This window comes from Theobroma cacao, chromosome 5 (assembly GCF_000208745.1).
Source record: "Theobroma cacao cultivar B97-61/B2 chromosome 5, Criollo_cocoa_genome_V2, whole genome shotgun sequence".
Classification (NCBI taxonomy): domain Eukaryota; kingdom Viridiplantae; phylum Streptophyta; class Magnoliopsida; order Malvales; family Malvaceae; genus Theobroma; species Theobroma cacao.
The window spans coordinates 21,350,728-21,358,299 of NC_030854.1; positions in this window are offsets into that span (position 1 = coordinate 21,350,728).

Sequence of the window (7,572 nt, forward strand, 5' to 3'; positions counted from 1 at the left end):
ACATTGCCAACCCTAAGAGCGTTGTAGTCGACATTCAAGTTCCAGCAATGGCTATATTTGATTCAAACTTGTGTCCAATGGCTCCAAACCTTGCCCTAACTATAAATAGACACATTTGAGCCATTTTGAAGTAGAAAAGACCTGAACCAGAGTTTCAAACCCTAGAGAGACTACTCACAAGCTCATATTCATTCTCTAGCATTTTTTTAGTCTTTCATCAATCTTTCAAAGTTGAATCCTTGCTTCAATCCAGTTGAAATTTCTTCTTTCATTACACCCAAGCTAAAATCTCTAGCATCCAGCCTTTATGAGGCAGATTTTTGCTATTACTCCTTTGTACACATATCTTGTAAAGGTTATAGCTTAACCTTGAAAGCTATCTTGTAAGGGTTATCGCTTCTCATTTATAAAGCAAGAATCCTTTGTGGATTGTGTGGGTTACAACTTCATCCCATGAAAAAGAAAAAAGCCCTTTGTGGGTTGTGTAGGGGTCATTTCTTGATCCCATAAAAAGCCGTTGTAAGGGTTATCGTTTCATTCTATGAAAAGAAAAAATCTCTTTGTGGATTGTGTGAGGGTCATTGCTTCCCATTAAAAGTAAGTATTCTTGATAGTGGAGTGAAATTCCTTGGTTACCAAGAGAGTGGATGTAAGCATCGAAAAAATCAAATCACTATAAATCGCTTATGTCTCTCTTTAGTTTCCACATTATTATTTATTGCTTATACCTAGGAAAATAGATTTATGTTGATTTATTGTTTTTCTCTTAGGAAAATACTTTTGCTTTATCTTTCATAGCTAGCATTTTTTTCAAGAAAAATATTTTACCTTGATTCATTATTTTTATACTTAGTGATTTACTGTTGGAAATTTGTTTATGATATTAGAAAATATTTTTGGCTGAAAAAGATTTGATATTTAATACATACATTTTGAAATAAGTTTTTAATATATCAATTCACCCCCTCTTGATATATTGTTTAGTGAGACTTTTACACTAACAATTGATACTAGAGCTTAGTCTTAATTTTGTAGGTCTAACTGCATTTAAGAGATCCTTTGTAAAAACTCAATTCGACTAAAATGGAAGTGATGACTATCATACTTAGTGAAAGGCAATAAATCCAAAGACCACCTCTCTTTGTAGGTAATAATTATCTTTATTGGAAAAAAGGGAATGGAAATGTTTATTCAATCTATAGATTTGGATGTGTGGAATGTGATATTAGAAGGCCCTAATGTTCCATATAAGTTAGTAGAAAGAAAATTAGTGATTAAACCTAGAGATGAGTGGAGTGCTAGAGATAAGAAACTAGTTCAAACAAATTGTAAGTCATATAATAGTCTTCTTTAGGCCTTGAGTGTTAGTGAATATAACAAAGTCTCTATGTGTGAAAATGCTAAGCAAATTTGAGATACTTTAAATACTACATATGAAGGAACTAACCAAGTTAAGGAATCCAAAATTGGGTTGCTTATCCATGATTATGAACTTTTTAAAATGAGAGAGGGTGAATCAATAAGTGAGATGTTTGAAAGGTTTACAAACATTATAAAAAGTATGAAAGCTCTAGGAAAAAACTTCCCAAATGCCCAACTTGTGAAGAAAATTCTTTATACCCTACCAAAATGTTGGAGACCCAAAGTAATGGCTATAAAAGAAGTTAGGAACCTCAACAACTTTGAGTTAAAAGAATTGATAGGATCCCTACTCATTTATGAAAAGACACTTGAACATGAAAATGAGAAAGAGGAACCTAGGAAAAAAGTCAAACAAAAGAAAGTTGCCTTTAAATCCATAGATAAGAAAGATGAAAGAGTCATACAAATTGATAGTGAGAGTGAGGAAGACATAGCTATGCTAGCTAGAAAATTCGATAAGTTCATGATCAAAAGCTATAAAAATAGAAAACCTACAAAAAGAGATGCATATAAAGTAGAACATTTAAATGATCATTTGACATGCCATGATTACAAAAACCTAAAGACACCAAATATGAGTACCCAAGTGTCAGTTAAAATCCTACTACGTAACTATACGTATCGAATAGATAGTATATTAGCAAGCAGGGTATCGATCCCACAGGGAATTGATCTAAAACTTTACTAATTACTAAAATTAGAACAATTCAATCTTATCCAAACAATCAAATTTATTAATTAACTAAAACTAATTAACTAAAATTAAAACCAACAAGAAAAATCGAAGTAATAATAACTTGAGAAAATATCAAATCAAATAAGCCTAGGATCACAATATCCCTCACACTTCATCTAAATCTTACCTCTCTTACTTAACTTATTTCAATGGGTTGAATTGCTAACCTAGAGTCCTAAATTATTTATAAGGATCTTTCGACTCAACCTAGAAAAATATCTATTTTAACCAAAACACTATATCCCTATGTGATTTGAAATTAAAGCAGATTTATTAAGTTCAGGCTCTAATCTGGCTACATACGGCCTATAGGTATATCCCTATCCTATAGGCAAATCAATTAATTTGATCATATGCTATCCCAATTTTAGTCTACTCTAAACTCCCTTTCCCAAGTTTGTTTAGGTTCCTAGATCAATTTAATTGGTGATCAGACAATTAAAAGCAGTAAGAACAATTGGAATAAACAATTCATATCTCATTAAAATAAGTAAGAAAGAGATTTAAAAATTTAGACTACATGTGAGTTTAATTGCAATCCTAGAAAAAGAAAATTTAGCCACTCATAATTGCAAAAACAAATAACATTATAATAAATTTAACCATTGAAAGTAACAAGAAAATTAAAAGCTAAGGAAGAACACAAAACAATTATTGTCGACTTGATCTCTAAGTTTCAGCTCAACTTCTAGTTTCTTGAATCTCTCAAAGGTTATCTCTAATGTTGTTAAACATATCCTATTTATACTAATAGACTTAACCTAAAGTTCCTTCAGCTGACCTAGGGTTTAATTGGGCTTAAAAGTGTAGTGAAAGGCCCAAAAATCAATTATCAGTCTTTACAAATTTCCATTCCCGGCACAGTACATCCAGCCATTTTACGACACAATTTTTTCTATCTTCGAGGCAGAACTGGGCAAAGTGATCCTCATGAAAGTTGTATCTCTGTCTCTTATCTTTCCACTGGTTTAAGAATCGCATCATTTGGAGTTCTGTAACTTGAGATATGGCCAAAATACTGAAGTATATGCAAGCAGATTTTGGGTCTGTCTACACCTTACTTTCCAAAATTAACCCAATCACCTTTAATCCTACAAAAGAAATAAAAACCAATAAATAATAGCCAAATTAACAAGAAAAACATAAAATTAAAATAACTAACTTAAAGTACCCTAATTATAAAAACTACTAAAAATAAATAAAATAACAATTGAAAATTGAGGACTTAGTTAATATTTAATAACAAAATTAGAGTAAAATAATTCTATAAAATAGAATTATCACACCCCCAAACTTAAGATTTTGCTAGTCCTCGAGCAAAAGAAAATCACAAAAGAAAACTGAACATAAAAAAATGCTTGAACAAGAGATAGAAATACCAAATAATGATTTCCCAATTTTTTCCTCAGAAATTAACTCAAATTCCAACTTCAGGTAATATACAACTAATCCTTAAATTCATGCATCAATTCAAGTGAAAATTTATTTTTCGAATGGACTTCCGTGTATGTGTGAATGTTCTCTTAGAAAGAATATCATGCAATTCAAATCAATTTATGCCAAATTTAAACATAGATTAGTACTAAGATCCCATAAGTTTGCTTTTCATCTCTCTCTCCACTAATGTAGATGAACACTTATTCAAGGATCAATAGGTCCTTATCAAGCTTGTAATGTAAGGCTAGGGTCAAGGTATGATAAAGGATATATTTAAGCTCAACTTTACCCTAAGCACTTAATCAATCTAAATTATATAAAGAGCTCAAAAAATTTTTATAGCACCCTCAAACTTGAAGTAAATTTTTCTTTGTACCACACATTTTATTTCACTTTTTTTCTTACCCCCAAACTTTTTTTTTGACAATTATAAACTAAGGGTAATTTTTGCCAACAGCAATCACATTTTTTTTTTGGCTCTCTCCCTCAATTTATCTTTAAGCTCAAACCATTCTTTAGAAAGATTATCATACTTAGAGGGTGAAAGGTTCAAATTATTGGGATTAAATAAACAGGCCAAGGCTAATATAACTGTGTAATTATAAAGAAAAGGTAAATTAGGGTCAAAAAGGGTAACTAAGGATAAATATAACAAGGTGGGCTCAAAAAGGCTCAAACGATCCAAAGATGGCCTAAATCACTTCCTATCCTAAGTGTTATCTAAGATTTCGCCTCGAGAGAGAATCAAACAAATTCTAGAATTCCTGACTTCATTATACTTTCTATTCAACATAAACTTTCACAAAAGATTCTAAGTAAAAGAGTGAAGTGCTCAAATTATTGGAAGTCATATTTTAAAATAAAGTTAACACAAAAATATCACATGAAAATAAATCATAACTATATGCTTCCCAAAAACTAAGAATCAAAAAATAATTAAAATATCATCCTAGGATTAAGACAATCATGAATGAGGTACAACTATCTCAAAATATTATTATTATTATTATTATTTTTTCAACAACACAACAAAACATGCAAATAAAAGCAAGCAAGAAAAAATAAACTAACAAAAGTCTAAACTATTCCCTCAAACTTGAAATGGACATTGCCCTCAATGTGATAACAAAAATAAAAGACAAGAGACAAGAATACTCCCCTCACTTCGAATCGGTAGTCTACAAGTCCGCCGCATCAGCACCACCAAAATCATCTTCAGAGTCAGAATCCGTAGGTAACGAAGGAAAAGTAGACATATCCATCCCAACGTGTGTAGCATAGGCTCGCATCATTTGTTCAATTGCCCGATTCTGCCTTTCCTAACGATCTAAACGATGATCGATGCGCTCCATCCATTGAGCAAAACTACATGTGGGCGCTGCCTGTGGAGGTGGGAGAGCGACTTAGGAAGAACTACCAACGACTTGTGTAAATTCCTCTAATCTTTGGAGAATGCCCATGGTGATAGGAAGTTTTGGTTGTTGAAGCTGTTCTTTATCACTCCATTGCACACCAGCTCGTGCACATAAGGCAGTGATGAGGGAAGGAAAACCGATACCATCTCGTTTAGTGCGACCCGTATGTAAGATGGCATGAGAGATAACCTTACCAACATCAATGGATTTATGTGCGACAATGGCATAAATAAGCACTGCACGATCCTTCGTGACATCACTGATATGAGTGGAAGAGAGTAACCGTGCCGCTACAAAATGTAACCAAACTTGTAACTCCTTTTTCATGACACTCCGTTTGAATGAAACTGGTTCACCATGCGATGTCTTCCATTGGGCTCCTTCAACACACAATGTTGATATAATCTCATTGCAATCCTAATGATCGCCCAAATACTGCCCATATTCATCATTTTCAATATTTGGAGTTCTCAAAAATTTGTTGATAGCTTGGCTATGAAAAGGAACACGTTTACCATGAACAAATGCCACACCATCAACATGCTCAACCACATTCGCATAAAACTCTCGTACTACAGGAACCACTGTTGCATCAGGTTGGTGACAAAATTGGCACCAATATCTGTCATGAATCATGTCATTAATCTCCTTGTAAGGCAGAATGGGGATCTTTATTCCTCGTTCGGGAATGGGCCTTTGGTTGATCAAGGATGTATGATAACGTGTAAAGGCTTCGACAGATATAAACTTTGATCTATCAAAAGATCCACTGGAACTTGGTTTGGATCGTTTTGGTGCCATTCCTACAAAAGAAAGTTAATTATCAAAACAAATCAGAGGAAAACTATGCAAGTAGTTTTGTATCAACAAGCATGAAAATATGAAAGATTTATAAGCATGAGCTTAATTAGTGCCTGTCCAATGTAACAAATCAAATTCAAGATTTCCATTGACAATCTTACTTCTTGAGATGCAGCCTAAAGTTCCTATGCTTCACAACGTTAAGATAGCCTTCTCATAATAATAGTTTTCACATTGCCACAATTCACAAAATAAAATAAAAAATTCTATGACAATGTACTTATCCAAACTTACTAGATATGGCATGTGTTGCACCACAATTCCAAAATTTATTTCTACTTATTCAACCCAAACATAAAAAAAATAAAATTAATCAAGCCCATCATGTACTCATATCAACAAAGATTGTATCAAGTCTATTGTTAGCAGCAAAAAATTCCATGGATCCATTAGATGAACAGAAATTAAGCACTAATCATTAAATTTTTTGCACTTTAAGCATTATACATGAGGAAGTATGAAAAGACCCATAAACAAGCAGGCACAATGAACTCATTTAAGGTGCAAAAATTAAGAAAAGTTAACACCAACCTCATCCCTATTCTACAATAAATAATTGCAATCCAAATGTTTGAAGGAGGGGAGGAGGAATGCTTACCTTGAGAATGCAAGAAGTGCAGAAAAAAAAAATGCTTGATAGAAAATGCAGGATTTTAAGTGAAAAAGATAAAAAAAATCGAATAGAAATATGTGTAGAAATTTTGAGTGCAAGAGAAAGAAAGATGCAGGAGAGTTGAAAGGAGTTGAGGAATGGGGGAGGATGTTTGGCAGTAAGAGCAGAGGAAAGTGAAGGAACAAAAAAAAAACAAAGGGTTTTTAAAGGTAAACATATTGTAGTAGAACTTATTATGCTAAAATTTGAGAATAACAAACTTTGTGATGCTCGTGTCAAAGGTAAACATAGGAGAGTTTCTTTTAAATTAAAAAAGAATGTGACCACAATTAGAGTATTGCAATTTCTTCACATAGATTCTTTTGGCCCAACTAAGACTACTAGCTTAGGTGGAAAGAACTATAGGTTAGTGATTGTTGATGATTACACTAGGTTTACATGGGTGTATTTTCTTGCACATAAAGATGAGGCTTTAAAAACATTTACATCATTTTGTAAGAGAGTTGAAAACGAAAAGGGGTCTGCTATTTCAAACATTAGAAGTGACCATGGCAAAAAATTTGAAAACTTAGGCTTTGATCAATTATGTGAAGAAAATGGTAATGGTCATAATTTTTCAACCTTAGGACCCCACAACAAAATGGTGTAGTAGAAAGGAAGAATAGAATTTTAGAAGAAATGATTAGGACTATGTTGTGTGAAAATAATTCACCTAGATATCTTTTGGTCGAAGCCATTAATACTTCATGCTGAATCATAAATAAGGTAATGGTTAGATCAATGCTAAAAAAGACACCATATGAGCTTTACAAAGGCAAGAAAGCCAATATTGCATATTTTCATCCTTTGGTTGGAAATGTTATGTATTAAACAATGGAAAAGATAATTTAGAAAAATTTAATGCTAAAAGTGATGAAGGAATTTTTCTAGGATATTCTCTAAACTTTAAAACTTATAAAGTATATAATAAGATAACACTAGTGGTTGAGGAGTCAATACATGTGTTATTTGATGATTCTAACCTTCTTTCTAGAAATGAAGACTATGATGATGATGTAGGTATCTTTCAAGAGCCAATTGATGACATT